Genomic DNA, 15,328 nt, shown 5'->3' with positions numbered 1-15,328 from the left:
GTTAGTGCAAATGGATATAAAAATGCTAGCTACTTAATCCAGTGAGGTTAAGATATAATTAAATAAAATACACAATATGCAATAACATAAAAAATAAAATACACAATATGCAATAACATAAAAAATAAAAAATAATAAAATATAAAATATAATCCAAAAAAGTGTTCAAAAAGTTGATCAACAAATGTTAGTGAAGAACAAAAATAAGTCAATCAAAACTAAAAAATGGAAAAAATGGGTGAAGAAAAGCAAGGTGAAAGTGAGGAAATTGATTCCTTCCAATGTTAGTTACTTTGACAGATCCAAATTCCTGAGTGTGAGAAAGGCCCTTTTTTGAGGGCAGAAACGCGTTGACATATTGGTAAGCATTACTTTAATCTTTACTTCATTCTCATATTGGATACACTATGTTGTGAATTTCTTTTTTTACAGGGACACTTTTTAGGATACCATAGGAGCAGCTGACAGGTGCTAGGATCCATTCAGCTACTTCAGCAACCACACTCAGGAATTTGGATCTGTCAAAGTAACTAACATTGGAAGGAATCAATTTCCTCACTTTCACCTTGCTTTTCTTCACCCATTTTTTCCATTTTTTAGTTTTGATTGACTTATTTTTGTTCTTCACTAACATTTGTTGATCAACTTTTTGAACACTTTTTTGGATTATATTTTATATTTTATTATTTTTTATTTTTTATGTTATTGCATATTGTGTATTTTATTTTTTATGTTATTGCATATTGTGTATTTTATTTAATTATATCTTAACCTCACTGGATTAAGTAGCTAGCATTTTTATATCCATTTGCACTAACTCACTATTTGATTGTATTTATACAATTATTTTGCTACCCCCTTTTTTTGCACTGCAGTGCATTTTTCTATTTTTTGGAACACTATTTTTGTAACACTAATTTTGAACACTATTGTTTGTATTATTGTTTATTAGTTTTTTGCTTGATGCACTTGCTACAGTTGTACTTAGGCTAATTCTGTTTTATCAGTATACACTCTTATTCTGGTGTACCACTCACACTGATCACCTGTTATTACCTCTGTTTTTATTGTAATTATCAGCTTTGGCCCTTTGAGCCGCTTCTGTAAGATATTCCTGTATTTGTAATTTTATTTATATGTGCTTTTTACATTTTTTATATATAGTCTTTTATTACTGATGCTTTTTAACATGGTTCATTAAATAATCTTCTTTTATCTCTCTGTGAGTATATTTATCCCTTGGCCTCTTGTTGGCGCTGTATTCACTTCTTACTACTTGTGCATATTTTTTGGAGGTTGGTTAGGATCTCTGTTTGGATACAGCTTGGGGATTACCTTAGCGCTTGTACACACACCCTTTTTCACTATTAACATCTTATTGACATTGACTACTGAAAATAAAGAGACAATGGGATCGATTTACCAAGGGCTGAATGCCCCCTGTTCCCCTTGTTACCGCGTGAGCCTTCAGGAGTTAAGAAGCAATGGTCTTAAGACGCTGCTCCTTTACTCATACGCTGCTTCTGGGTCAGCATAAGGTAATCCGCACAATCCTATATGATCGGACTGATTGACACCCCCTGCTAGCAGCCGATTGTCCGCATTCAGCGATGTCTGGCAGACATGATACGCTGCAGTGTATCATGTCTGCCAGGCATTGTTAAATCGGCCCCTATGAGTCATATGTAATGTCATCTACATTACCTTCATAATTCAAACCTGTGAATCAGAAGCTTGGGGGAACTACAAATTAGACCATATATAATATCTTTAAACAATCCTAGATTATGTACATACCTGAAGATACTTTTTGATCAAGTGGAGTAACCAAACCTCACAGGGCCCCAGGGCAAAGTATACAAGGGGGGGGGCCCAATTCCTCATTGCCCTTTCATTCAATTTGTCCAAATATTAGCATATTTATTTATTCAAATAAATATTTGTTCAAACGTTATATCCACTTAAATTATATTCATGTTGATGCAGAGAGATGGTATAAAAGGAAATTGTTATATGTAACATTGACCATTCTTACATTTACTGTCCCTTTAAATAAATTACGTGCACTCTCTGATTGATAAAACAGAGAAAATATTTCCAATTAATGTATTTGACAAAAAGGTTTATTGCACAATGAACTGTTCATGTGTAGGAAGTGTGGAGCTACAGACAGAAAAAAAAGGTCAAATGACCTAAATTGGAGCACTGTAATTGGTTATTGTAAACTGTGACGTAAGAACGAATATGAATGTTGTATCAAATGAATTTCATCCCTTGCAACATTTGTTGCTTTGTTCCTACCTTAATTAGTTTTTCGTTATTAAAAGAATTTGACGAAAACTGTAAAATTTGTTGTTTTTTAATTTGCAGCACTTTACAAATAAGTGATGGCATTTTTTGAAGACAAGAGTATTTAGCCCTTTATTTTTACGTTTAAAGAGCGCTGTCTCTTTCTACTTTTTTAACAGACACTAAGCTCTGAAAAAGACGTTTTTTAATTGTAGACACTGTATTTTATTTATTTTATGTATAGATTAAATTGTATAATTCTATATGATACTAAACATGTTATTATTGTGATATTCAGCATTTGTATCGCAATTTAAACATTTTTCTTTGTTTGATCAATACAAGATAAAGGCCTGTTAACATCGGCATTTATCATTAATGAAGACTTCTGCCCGCTTGAATGAAGACTTCTGCCCGCTTTGATGAAGACTTCTACCTGCTTGGATGAGGACTTCGCCGGCTGGATGAGGATGGATGTCCGGTCTTCGAAAACTGTAAGTGGATCGTCGGGGGTTAGTGTTAGGTTTTTTTTTTAAGAGTTTATTGGGTAGGTTTTATTTTTAGCTTAGGGTTTGGGCACAGTAAAAGAGCTAAATGCCCTTTTAAGGGCAATGTCAATCCAAATGCCCTTTTCAGGGCAATGGTTAGCTTAGGTTTATTTAGATAGAGTTTTATTTGGGGGGTTTGGTTGGGTGGGTGGTGGGTTTTACTGTTGGGGGGGGGTGTTTGTAATTTTTATTGCCAGGTAAAAGAGCTGTTATCTTTGGGGCAAAGCCCCGCAAAAGGCCCTTTTAAGGGCTCTTGGCAGTTTAGTGTAGGCTAGGGGTTTTATTATTTTGGGGGGGCTTTTTTATTTTGATAGGGCTATTAGATTAGGAGTAATTCATTTTTTTTTTTTGATAATTTAGTTTTTTATTTTGTGTAATTTAGTGTTTTTTTGTAATTTATATAATTGTATTTGAGTAATTTAATTTATTTGATTTGATTGTAATGTTAGGTTTTATTGTAAGGCAGGTTAGGTTTTATTTTACAGGTAAATTTGTATTTATTTTAACGAGGTAGTTAGTAAATAGTTAATAACTATTTACTAACTAGTCTACCTAGTTAAAATAAATACAAACTTACCTGTGAAATAAAAATAAAACCTAAGATAGCTTCAATATAACTATTAGTTATTTTGTAGCTAGCTTAGGGTTTTTTACAGGTAAGTATGTATTTACAATACAATGAGAGAGAAGGATTGAGCGAAATTTATCAGTCAATCAAAGAGGGACACAGGCCGCACTTAGTTAACAGAGTTTTATTTACTGTGTAATTCTGAACAACCGTAAATCAGAACGTCTACCCTCCACCCTATTCTTTGACCGGAATACACACCAATAAAAATACACAGGTATTAGAACAAGTAGGTCCCAGGGGAGGTGATAAAACAGTAAAAATGTTTCATAGAGAAGCCTTTTGGATATTCTTATTAAGAACTAGAAAACCTCAAGGGTTTAACATTAGTGGTGACAATAAATTTTTGGCAAAAAGTATAAATACCAGTGCAACTTGTAAATTTTCTAAAAACAAGAAACATGTTTCCCCATATCAATGAGTCTAAGTAGGGTGTCCCATAGAGTAGAATAGAGTCCCCCACAATAAGACATGCATCAGCCAAGAGAATTTATATTTATTAAATACATTTAACATATACTTAATGTTTTATTCTTGGCTAATTCGTCAAAGCTCAATTAAGCAGGGAAATGTTGGTAGATTATAAAGTATTTACGTTTCTGTTTACATTTACATATTTACATATTATATACTACACTGATTACAATGAAACCACATTTTCAGTATATCCATTTACCCCAATACATATTCCTAGTATCCACTCAAGGTCTGTTTGTGTTTTAGAAATTCTGCCACAGTGTTTTTGTATTAACTTGATTAGGATGGCTATTTAAGAATTGATTGGCCATCAGTAAGCATCTACGATTAAGGCATACTAGCCGAAACGCGTCAGATGCTACACTGAACATCACTGCCTCTGTGCAGTTTTTACTACTTGACATGTAGTTTCCTGTGATAAAAGGAATTAAAGTTTATTCAAACTCTACCTGAGGCTCGCTGGTTTTCTTTTCATGTTTGGAGGTATTAGAACAGGCTGGCCAGCTGTTCATTGAAATATATCTCACAAATTTCCATGCACCATATACATAGTGTCACATATACACATAATATCTAAACTGCCAATGTAACTTGGGAGACAAGTAAATATGGAACTTTGTAGTCAAGAAAAGTCTGTTTGTTATTACGGGGCCCCAAAGTTGCAGCTGTTATAGACAAATAATTGTTCAGTTTCCAAGCTCTTAGTGTAAAAACACGCTCTGGATCTGGACACAATTTCTTTATTTTTGCACAATGTAACAGCTTGATTGCAGGATTTATGCTTGTGATTTCTTTTTATGGATAAAACTTATGTGTGATATACATGCGGTGTCTTTCTGAAGATGAACGCACAATGTACCCTGGCGGGACAGACCCGGCTGTCAGCCGCAAGACTTTAAAGCCAATATTAAGGACTATTTATTCAGTACCTGTTGTAGCAGTTTTGGCAGTGAAAGAGTCTTTGTTGCTGCAATAGGGCTGCTTCACTTGCTTACCGCCATGTGCTCTTCAGCGTTTCAGCGTTCCTCAGTGAAATTCAAATACCGCTGGCTCTGTTCTCAGCTGCTCACAGCTGTTCACCTGTCGTGCTTTGCTCAATCATGACGCGTTTCTCCCCTCCCACATAGGGCTGAGTGTCGGGGCCTCATCAGATGTGTGTCTTGGGGGGTGTGTCTCAGGCTTTATATTGCCATTGGTTACCGGTACCTCCCCCTCTCTTTCACAGCACTGTTTTTTCTACACAGCTTCAAAACAAAACCGTGTCTTCCAATCGGTGTCAAACCGCACAGAAAGGAACTGATCATTAATATTTACAATATGTACACAGAGATAGATTTGGTTGATGCAAGCTAAGAATTAGATTGCAACATGTTACGGATTCTTACAATTTTATAGTGACAAAACTATAGGTGCACCTTCACTACTAGATCCATTTCTTTTTACCTACATTTGTTAATTTTTTAATATAGTTGTGAAGCCATTATATTCTTTTTAAGTTAAAAAACCTTTCTATTAATGAACATTTAGGCCTGCATTATTTTGTAGAAAAAAAAAAAAGTATATGGTGCATCATAAATGTCGCTGTCTTCTTTTGACCAAATACATGTTAATCACAAGTTAACCCTTTTTGGTTATACGCTCTTTAAATAAGGAGAGTTTGTTTATAAGAAATGTGCATACTCTATTTTTTCATTTAAGCCAATTGGGCTTAGGGTGTTTAACCTAAAAATCCACCTTGACTCATGCTGCAAAATGATTTTGTCTAGGTGATTACCCCGTCTATTTTGTTTTAACTGTTCAATGCCCATAATTTGCAACTTTGTGTGATCTGAATTGTGGTAGAGTTTAAAATGTCTTGCCACTGGGCTATCTGTGTCTTCATTTTTAATGTCATCTCTATGCTCTCGGATTCTACTTTTGAACTCTCTAGTACTTTTCCCTACATAGAATCTGGGACATGAACAGTTAAGCTGGTATATTACGTTTTTAGAAGTGCATGATATCCTCTCTCTTACATGGTACATGTCCCAGATTCTATGTAGGGAAAACTACTAGAGAGTTCAAAAGTAGAATCCGAGAGCATTTTGTGGATTTTTAGGTTAAACACAATATAATGGCTTCACAACTATATTCAAAAATTAACAAATGTAGGTAAAAATAAATGGATCTAGTAGTGAAGGTGCACCTATAGTTTTGTCACTATAAAATTGTAAGAATCCGTAACATGTTGCAATCTAATTCTTAGCTTGCATCAACCAAATCTATCTCTGTGTACATATTGTAAATATTAATGATCAGTTCCTTTCTGTGCGGTTTGACACCGATTGGAAGACACGGTTTTGTTTTGAAGCTGTGTAGAAAAAACGGTGCTGTGAAAGAGAGGGGGAGGTACCGGTAACCAATGGCAATATAAAGCCTGAGACACACCCCCCAAGACACACATCTGATGAGGCCCTGACACTCAGCCCTATGTGGGAGGGGAGAAACGCGTCATGATTGAGCAAAGCACGACAGGTGAACAGCTGTGAGCAGCTGAGAACAGAGCCAGCGGTATTTGAATTTCACTGAGGAACGCTGAAACGCTGAAGAGTACATGGCGGTAAGCAAGTGAAGCAGCCCTTTTGCAGCAACAAAGACTCTTTCACTGCCAAAACTGCTACAACAGGTACTGAATAAATAGTCCTTAATATTGGCTTTAAAGTCTTGTGGCTGACAGCCGGGTCTGTCCCGCCAGGGTACATTGTGCGTTAATCTTCAGAAAGACACTGCATGTATATCACACATAAGTTTTATCCATAAAAAGAAATCACAAGCATAAATCCTGCAATCAAGCTGTTACATTGTGCAAAAATAAAGAAATTGTGTCCAGATCCAGAGCGTGTTTTTACACTAAGAGCTTGGAAACTGAACAATTATTTGTCTATAACAGCTGCAACTTTGGGGCCCCGTAATAACAAACGGACTTTTCTTGACTACAAAGTTCCATATTTACTTGTCTCCCAAGTTACATTGGCAGTTTAGATATTATGTGTATATGTGACACTATGTATATGGTGCATGGAAATTTGTGAGATATATTTCAATGAACAGCTGGCCAGCCTGTTCTAATACCTGTGTATTTTTATTGGTGTGTATTCCGGTCAAAGGAATAGGGTGGAGGGTAGACGTTCTGATTTGCGGTTGTTCAGAATTATATAGTAAATAAAACTCTGTTAACTAAGGCCTAGATTTGGAGTTTGGCGTTAGCCGTGAAAACCAGCGTTAGAGGCTCCTAACGCTGGTTTTAGGCTCACTGTGGTATTTGGAGTCACTCAAAAAAGGGTCTAACGCTCACTTTTCAGCCGCGACTTTTCCATACCGCAGATCCCCTTATGTAAATTGCGTATCCTATCTTTTCAATGGGATTTTTCTAACTCCGGTATTTAGAGTCGTGGCTGAAGTGAGCGTTAGAACTCTAACGACAAAACTCCAGCCGCAGGAAAAAAGTCAGTAGTTAAGAGCTTTCTGGGCTAACGCCGGTTCATAAAGCTCTTAACTACTGTACTCTAAAGTACACTAACACCCATAAACTACCTATGTACCCCTAAACCGAGGTCCCCCCACATCGCCGCCACTCGATTACATTTTTTTAACCCCTAATCTGCCGACCGCCAACTACGTTATCCTTATGTACCCCTAATCTGCTGCCCCTAACACCGCTGACCCCTATATTATATTTAGTAACCCCTAACCTGCCCCCCACAACGTCGCCGCCAGCTACCTACACTTATTAACCCCTAATCTGCTGACCGCAAAGCGCCGCCACCTACGTTATCCTTATGTACCCCTAATCTGCTGCCCCTAACACCGCCGACCCCTATATTATATTTATTAACCCCTAATCTGCCCCCCACAACGTCGCCTCCACCTGCCTACACTTATTAACCCCTAATCTTCCGAGCGGACCTGAGCGCTGCTATAATAAAGTTAGTAACCCCGATTCCGCCTCACTAACCCTATAATAAATAGTATTAACCCCTAATCTGCCCTCCCTAACATCGCCGACACCTAACTTCAATTATTAACCCCTAATCTGCCGACCGGAGCTCACCGCTATTCTAATAAATGTATTAACCCCTAAAGCTAAGTCTAACCCTAACACTAACACCCCCCTAATTTAAATATACTTTTAATCTAACGGAATTAATTAACTCTTATTAAATAAATTATTCCTATTTAAAGCTAAATACTTACCTGTAAAATAAATCCTAATATAGCTACAATATAAATTATAATTACATTGTAGCTATTTTAGGATTAATATTTATATTACAGGCAACTTTGTAATTATTTTAACAAGGTACAATAGCTATTAAATAGTTAAGAACTATTTAATAGTTACCTAGTTAAAATAATTACAAAATTACCTGTAAAATAAATCCTAACCTAAGTTACAATTAAACCTAACACTATACTATCATTAAATTAATTAAATAAAATACCTACAATTACCTACAATTAAACCTAACACTACACTATCAATACATTAATTAAATACAATATCTACAAATAACTACAATGAAATAAACTAACTAAAGTACAAAAAATAAAAAAGAACTAAGTTACAAAAAATAAAAAAATATCTACAAACATAAGAAAAATATTACAACAATTTTAAACTAATTACACCTACTCTAAGCCCCCTAATAAAACAACAAAGCCCCCAAAATAAAAAATGCCCTACCCTATTCTAAATTACTAAAGTTAAAAGCTCGTTTACCTTACCAGCCCTGAACAGGGCCCTTTGCGGGGCATGACCCAAGAAGTTCAGCTCTTTTGCCTGTAAAAAAAACATACAACACCCCCCCCAACATTACAACCCACCACCCACATACCCCTAATCTAACCCAAACCCCCCTTAAATAAACCTAACATTAAGCCCCTGAAGATCTTCCTACCTTATCTTCACCATACCAGGTTCACCGATCCGTCCTGAAGAGCTCCTCCGATGTCCTGATCCAAGCCCAAGCGGGGGGCTGAAGATGTCCATGATCCGGTAGAAGTCTTCATCCAAGCGGGGCAGAAGAGGTCTTCCATCCGATTGAAGTCTTCATCCAAGTGGGGCAGAAGAGGTCTTCCATCCGATTGAAGTCTTCATCCAGGCGGCATCCTCTATCGACATCCATCTGGAGCGGAGCGGCAGCATCCTGAAGACCTCCGACGCGGAACATCCATCCTGACCAACGACTGAACGACGAATGACGGTTCCTTTAAATGACGTCATCCAAGATGGCGTCCCTCGAATTCCGATTGGCTGATAGGATTCTATCAGCCAATCGGAATTAAGGTAGGAATATTCTGATTGGCTGATGGAATCAGCCAATCAGATTTAGCTCGCATTCTATTGGCTGATCGGAACAGCCAATAGAATGCGAGCTCAATCTGATTGGCTGATTGGATCAGCCAATCGGATTGAACTTGATTCTGATTGGCTGATTCCATCAGCCAATCAGAATATTCCTACCTTAATTCCGATTGGCTGATAGAATCCTATCAGCCAATCGGAATTCGAGGGACGCCATCTTGGATGACGTCATTTAAAGGAACCGTCATTCGTCGTTCAGTCGTCGGCCAGGATGGATGTTCCGCGTCGGAGGTCTTCAGGATGCTGCCGCTCCGCTCCAGATGGATGTCGATAGAAGATGCCGCCTGGATGAAGACTTCAATCGGATGGAAGACCTCTTCTGCCCCACTTGGATGAAGACTTAAATCGGATGGAAGACCTCTTCTGCCCCGCTTGGAGGAAGACTTCTACCGGATCATGGACATCTTCGGCCCCCCGCTTGGGCTTGGATCAGGACATCGGAAGAGCTCTTCAGGACCGATCGGTGAACCTGGTATGGTGAAGACAAGGTAGGAAGATCTTCAGGGGCTTAGTGTTAGGTTTATTTAAGGGGGGTTTGGGTTAGATTAGGGGTATGTGGGTGGTGGGTTGTAATGTTGGGGGGGGTATTGTATGTTTTTTTTACAGGCAAAAGAGCTGAACTTCTTGGGGCATGCCCCGCAAAGAGCCCTGTTCAGGGCTGGTAAGATAAAAGAGCTTTTAACTTTAGTAATTTAGAATAGGGTAGGGCATTTTTTATTTTGGGGGGCTTTGTTGTTTTATTAGGGGGCTTAGAGTAGGTGTAATTAGTTTAAAATTGTTGTAATATTTTTCTTATGTTTGTAGATATTTTTTTATTTTTTGTAACTTAGTTCTTTTTTATTTTTTGTACTTTAGTTAGTTTATTTCATTGTAGTTATTTGTAAGTATTGTATTTAATTCATGTATTGATAGTGTAGTGTTAGGTTTAATTGTAGGTAATTGTAGGTATTTTATTTAATTAATTTAATGATAGTATAGTGTTAGGTTTAATTGTAACTTAGGTTAGGATTTATTTTACAGGTAATTTTGTAATTATTTTAACTAGGTAACTATTAAATAGTTCTTAACTATTTAATAGCTATTGTACCTGGTTAAAATAATTACAAAGTTGCCTGTAAAATAAATATTAATCCTAAAATAGCTACAATGTAATTATAATTTATATTGTAGCTATATTAGGATTTATTTTACAGGTAAGTATTTAGCTTTAAATAGGAATAATTTATTTAATAAGAGTTAATTAATTTCGTTAGATTCAAATTATATTTAATTTAGGGGGGTGTTAGTGTTAGGGTTAGACTTAGCTTTAGGGGTTAATACATTTATTAGAATAGCAGTGAGCTCCGGTCGGCAGATTAGGGGTTAATAATTGAAGTTAGGTGTCGGCGATGTTAGGGAGGGCAGATTAGGGGTTAATACTATTTATTATAGGGTTAGTGAGGCGGATTAGGGGTTAATAACTTTATTATAGTAGCGCTCAGGTCTGCTCGGCAGATTAGGGGTTAATAAGTGTAGGCAGGTGGAGGCGACGTTGTGGGGGGCAGATTAGGGGTTAATAAATATAATATAGGGGTCGGCGATGTTAGGGCAGCAGATTAGGGGTACATAAGGATAATGTAAGTAGCGGCGGTTTACGGAGCGGCAGATTAGGGGTTAATAATAATATGCAGGGGTCAGCGATAGCGGGGGCGGCAGAATAGGGGTTAATAAGTGTAAGGTTAGGGGTGTTTAGACTCGGGGTACATGTTAGAGTGTTAGGTGCAGACGTAGGAAGTGTTTACGCATAGCAAACAATGGGGCTGCGTTAGGAGCTGAACGCGGCTTTTTTGCAGGTGTTAGGTTTTTTTTCAGCTCAAACAGCCCCATTGTTTCCTATGGGGGAATCGTGCACGAGCACGTTTTTGAGGCTGGCCGCTTGCGTAAGCAACTCTGGTATCGAGAGTTGAAGCTGCGTTAAAAATGCTCTACGCTCCTTTTTTGGAGCCTAACGCAGCCTTTATGTGGACTCTCAATACCAGAGTTATTTTTATGGTGCGGCCAGAAAAAAGCCGGCGTTAGCTACGCGGGTCCTTACTGACAAAACTCTAAATCTAGGCCTAAGTGCGGCCTGTGTCCCTCTTTGATTGACTGATAAATTTCGCTCAATCCTTCTCTCTCATTGTATTGTATATTATCTGGGACAGCCAGCACAGTTTGTGAGTGTTGGAATTTCAGAGTTTAATTGTGCACTACCACACCTCTTTATATTTTTTAAGTATGTATTTAGTTTTAAATAGGTATTATTTAGATAATAATTGTTTGGTTTATTTAGATTTATTTTAATTATATTTAAGTTTGGGGGTGTTAGGGTTAGACTTATGCTTAGGGTTACGTTAGGGTAAGGTTTAGGGTTTAATATATTTATTTAGTGTTAGTGATGTGGGAGGCCAGAGGTTTAGGGGTTAATAACTTTAGTATAGTAGCGGCGACATTGGGGGCAGCAGATTAGGGGTTAATAAGTGTAGGTAGGTGGCGGCGTTGTTAGGGGTGGCAGATCAGGGGTTAATAACTGTAATGTAGGAGGCAGCGATGTTAGGGGCGGCAGATTAGGGTTAATAACTGTAATGTAGGTGGCGGCGATGTTAGGGGCAGCAGATTAAGGGTTAATAACTGTAATGTAGGTGGCGGCGATGTTAGGGGCAGCAGATGAGGGGTGTTTTAAACACATTTTTCTTTCCCCATAGACATCAATGGGACTGCATTACGGAGCATTTGTTTCCGCGATCGCAGGTGTTAGGCTTCTTTTTTGCTGGCTCTCCCCATTGATGTCTATGGGGAAATCGTTCACGAGCATGTCAAAGCAGTGCTTGTATTTCGGTGCGGTATGGAGCTCAATGCCACCATATCGCCCGCACAAGCCTTGCTTTTTACAAACTTGTAATATCAGCACTATAGGGAGGTGAATTAACGCCGCTTTTGTGGCTGTTGTTAATTTCCCTATAGCGCTCAAAACTCATAATCTAGCTGATTGATAGTAAGATTGAAAACATTTTCAGTAGAAAGACAGCAAATGTTACAGGGTATATATGCTCTATTAGGATCAAAAACCTATGTCGCTTGTGCCATGTGTGGCACTTTGAGTACTTTTCAATGATTGGAACATTAGGTTACAAGTATTTTGGTGCTGCACTATTCCAATTTCTTTGTGGCTGTCAGAGGGTGTGGTAGCCAGAACGAGTACTATCCTCCTTATTTACTTCCCCTGCCCAGGTCCAGTGCTTGCTGAATGGATATCTGACTGGCAGTATTGCTTTAAATGCTCTTAGATGTTCTTTTGTTTATCATAATAATAATAATAATAATAATAATGAATTCATTATCAAAACTGATTAACAAAAAACATGATATTTGCATGTCTATTCACTTTATAGTATTACTTTGGCACCACACTCATACAGGGCTGGCAACCCCTAGTTAAACAGTAGACATAATAAACATCATCCTGGGTAAGAAAAAAGAAAGAGGCGCCCAATAGTGTAATAGCGTAAGGACCAATGGCAATACAACTAATGAGTTCACCTAAATACTCACAAGAGAACTTGCACATCCAGTGCAATACTCAGCAGACCAAGGATTCAGAGCTGCTCGGCTGACTCAATCCCCCTTGGAAAGGCTGCTGGGCCAGGTGAACAAGCTGTTTCTCTAAAGCGTATCCCAAATGAGTGTGCAAAACAGTGCAGTGTAGTGCGAGCAAACAGCTTCGATTCACCTTGCTTGTTGGATCTCAGATATCTATTCTGTGACTGACATCTGAATCGCAGCTGTTTGCTCGCACTACACTGCACTGTTTTGCACACTCATTTTTCCTACCCAGGATGATGTTTGTTGATTCTATCTTCTCTTGAAGAGAGCTGCCCCATTTTTGTTCCACCGCTATCAAGCAAGAAAAACTACCTATATGAAAACACTTAAGCAAAGATTCACGTAATTACTTTTTCATCACTAAAAAAATTTTCTTTCACGATTGACTGTTTTTTTGTAATTTGTAATTTGGACATTCCCCTTAATCACTCTATATAGAGTCACGAATCAATCATTCCTACTTTTAATTTTTATTTTTTATTTTTACTTTTTATTTGTTTTGGCTTATCACAAATTACACTCAGACTTAATAATTATTTACCAATAATTATATATATTATTTTATTTTTTTGCATAGTTGCATATCTTATTATATAATTCAGTTAATGTTCTGAGCATTTTATTTATGCACTAGTATTTCACTATTATACTTTATCAGTTGGAACTCATTGAATTTGTAACAAATTGTTGCACTACCACCATTTATATCCACTGGAATTGGTGCACCCTTGTTCACTTTATCTCTTTAGGTTGAAAATTTTGCTTTCAGTAGACATAATATGCTAGATTACGAGTAGAGTGCAAGATATCGCTTTTTCGCGAAAGCGATATTTGCGCTCCACTGAGTAATACCAAGGCACGCAAATGTTGGGAAGCATTACGCTCATGAGAATGCATTTCCATAGGCTCCAATGGGAGCCTTGTTCTGATGCCGTGAGATACGGCATTAGAACTAGCGCAATGAAGGGGGTAATTTGTGCAGAGAGGGAAGCAAGTTGTAAATATATATGTTTATGACTATATTTACTGGGAACACACAGTTCACCATAGAGCACAATGGGAAGACACTTTTCAGTGCCATTTTTTTTCTAACACCCGCCAACTTTTGCTTTGTAATAAAGTATATTACACTTGATTTTGGGGACATTTGGTGGACATTTATTATAAAATTAACCGTAAACTTGCGGTAGCAATAACCAGTCACTTATAATGGCTGGTTATTTATCATGTGCTCACAAATGGGCAAATTTGCGTTCAACTTGTAATCTAGCCCAATATTGTTAAAACCAAATTTCAAAGGGACACTGTACTCAGAATTGTTTTAAAACATGTTTTTTGCATTACACAAAGTAATAAGGATATAAAAGTTCAAAAATAAAATGTTCTAGGGCACGTTCCAATTAACAAATTCAATAATGTGGGCAAAAGCACTTCAAAACACACTGTCCTGATCGTGTTTATGAGCATGAAGGAGCATCCCCTATAAAAACCCAGTAACTAAGATGCAGTCTCGTTGGAACATCTCATAGGCAGAAACTATGTTGCAGTGGAGATGGTTCACTGCAAAGGCCTTTTCTGACTTTTTCTTTGAAAAGGTGTTCACTGATGCAGACTTTTGACAAACAAATCCATTTTGTGCTGTGATCACTCGAGAAACTCAACGGCCAATCTGAGCAGAAAGCAAAAAGCCATTTTGGGAGCAAATTTCAAATAGACTGTAATTAACCCAATTATGTATAACGTGTTGAAAAGGGTTAGACATTTAGTTGTATTACTAGAACATCCCTATTCTACTAAAAAGTAGGATATGGGCAGTGACTGGTGCATGCTCATCAGCTGTATCCTCATCTGAATTGGCTAAAGGACACGTTTCATGGGCTTAAATAAATAGTGTGAGAAATTGGTTTAAAAATAAAATCCTCAAACCAAATAGATCATTTTATTTTAGTTTGTAAATGTAATGGAGTTTTTGGTTGTCTTCAAAATTTTAATTATAAAATTATGCAAAATTACAAAAAAAGGTTAATTTTGCAAATGTGATAAATTGGTTGATATTATTGGTTAAGTGAAACAATGCATTCAAATCCATTACACAGCCATCATCAATAGATTCTGTTAGCTGCCATGTTTTAATTTTACATTGACAGTATATATTTTGACAATCTCCAAAGCTCTTCTATCCCCACAAAAATCAGTGAAAAGCCTGCAAAAGACCTATATAATTCCCATTATGTGTTTACCTAATCAAAATGGAAGACAAGTTTTCTGCTTTTATTAAGTTTCTAATTTTGGGCACAGATTTAATTTAATGTAAACACTGTTACTTCTAGTGTGTTAGAATACAATAGAAAATGGTAAGAT

This window comes from Bombina bombina, chromosome 6 (genome assembly GCF_027579735.1).
Source record: "Bombina bombina isolate aBomBom1 chromosome 6, aBomBom1.pri, whole genome shotgun sequence".
NCBI classification, from domain to species: domain Eukaryota; kingdom Metazoa; phylum Chordata; class Amphibia; order Anura; family Bombinatoridae; genus Bombina; species Bombina bombina.
This window is presented reverse-complemented; position numbering follows the sequence as displayed.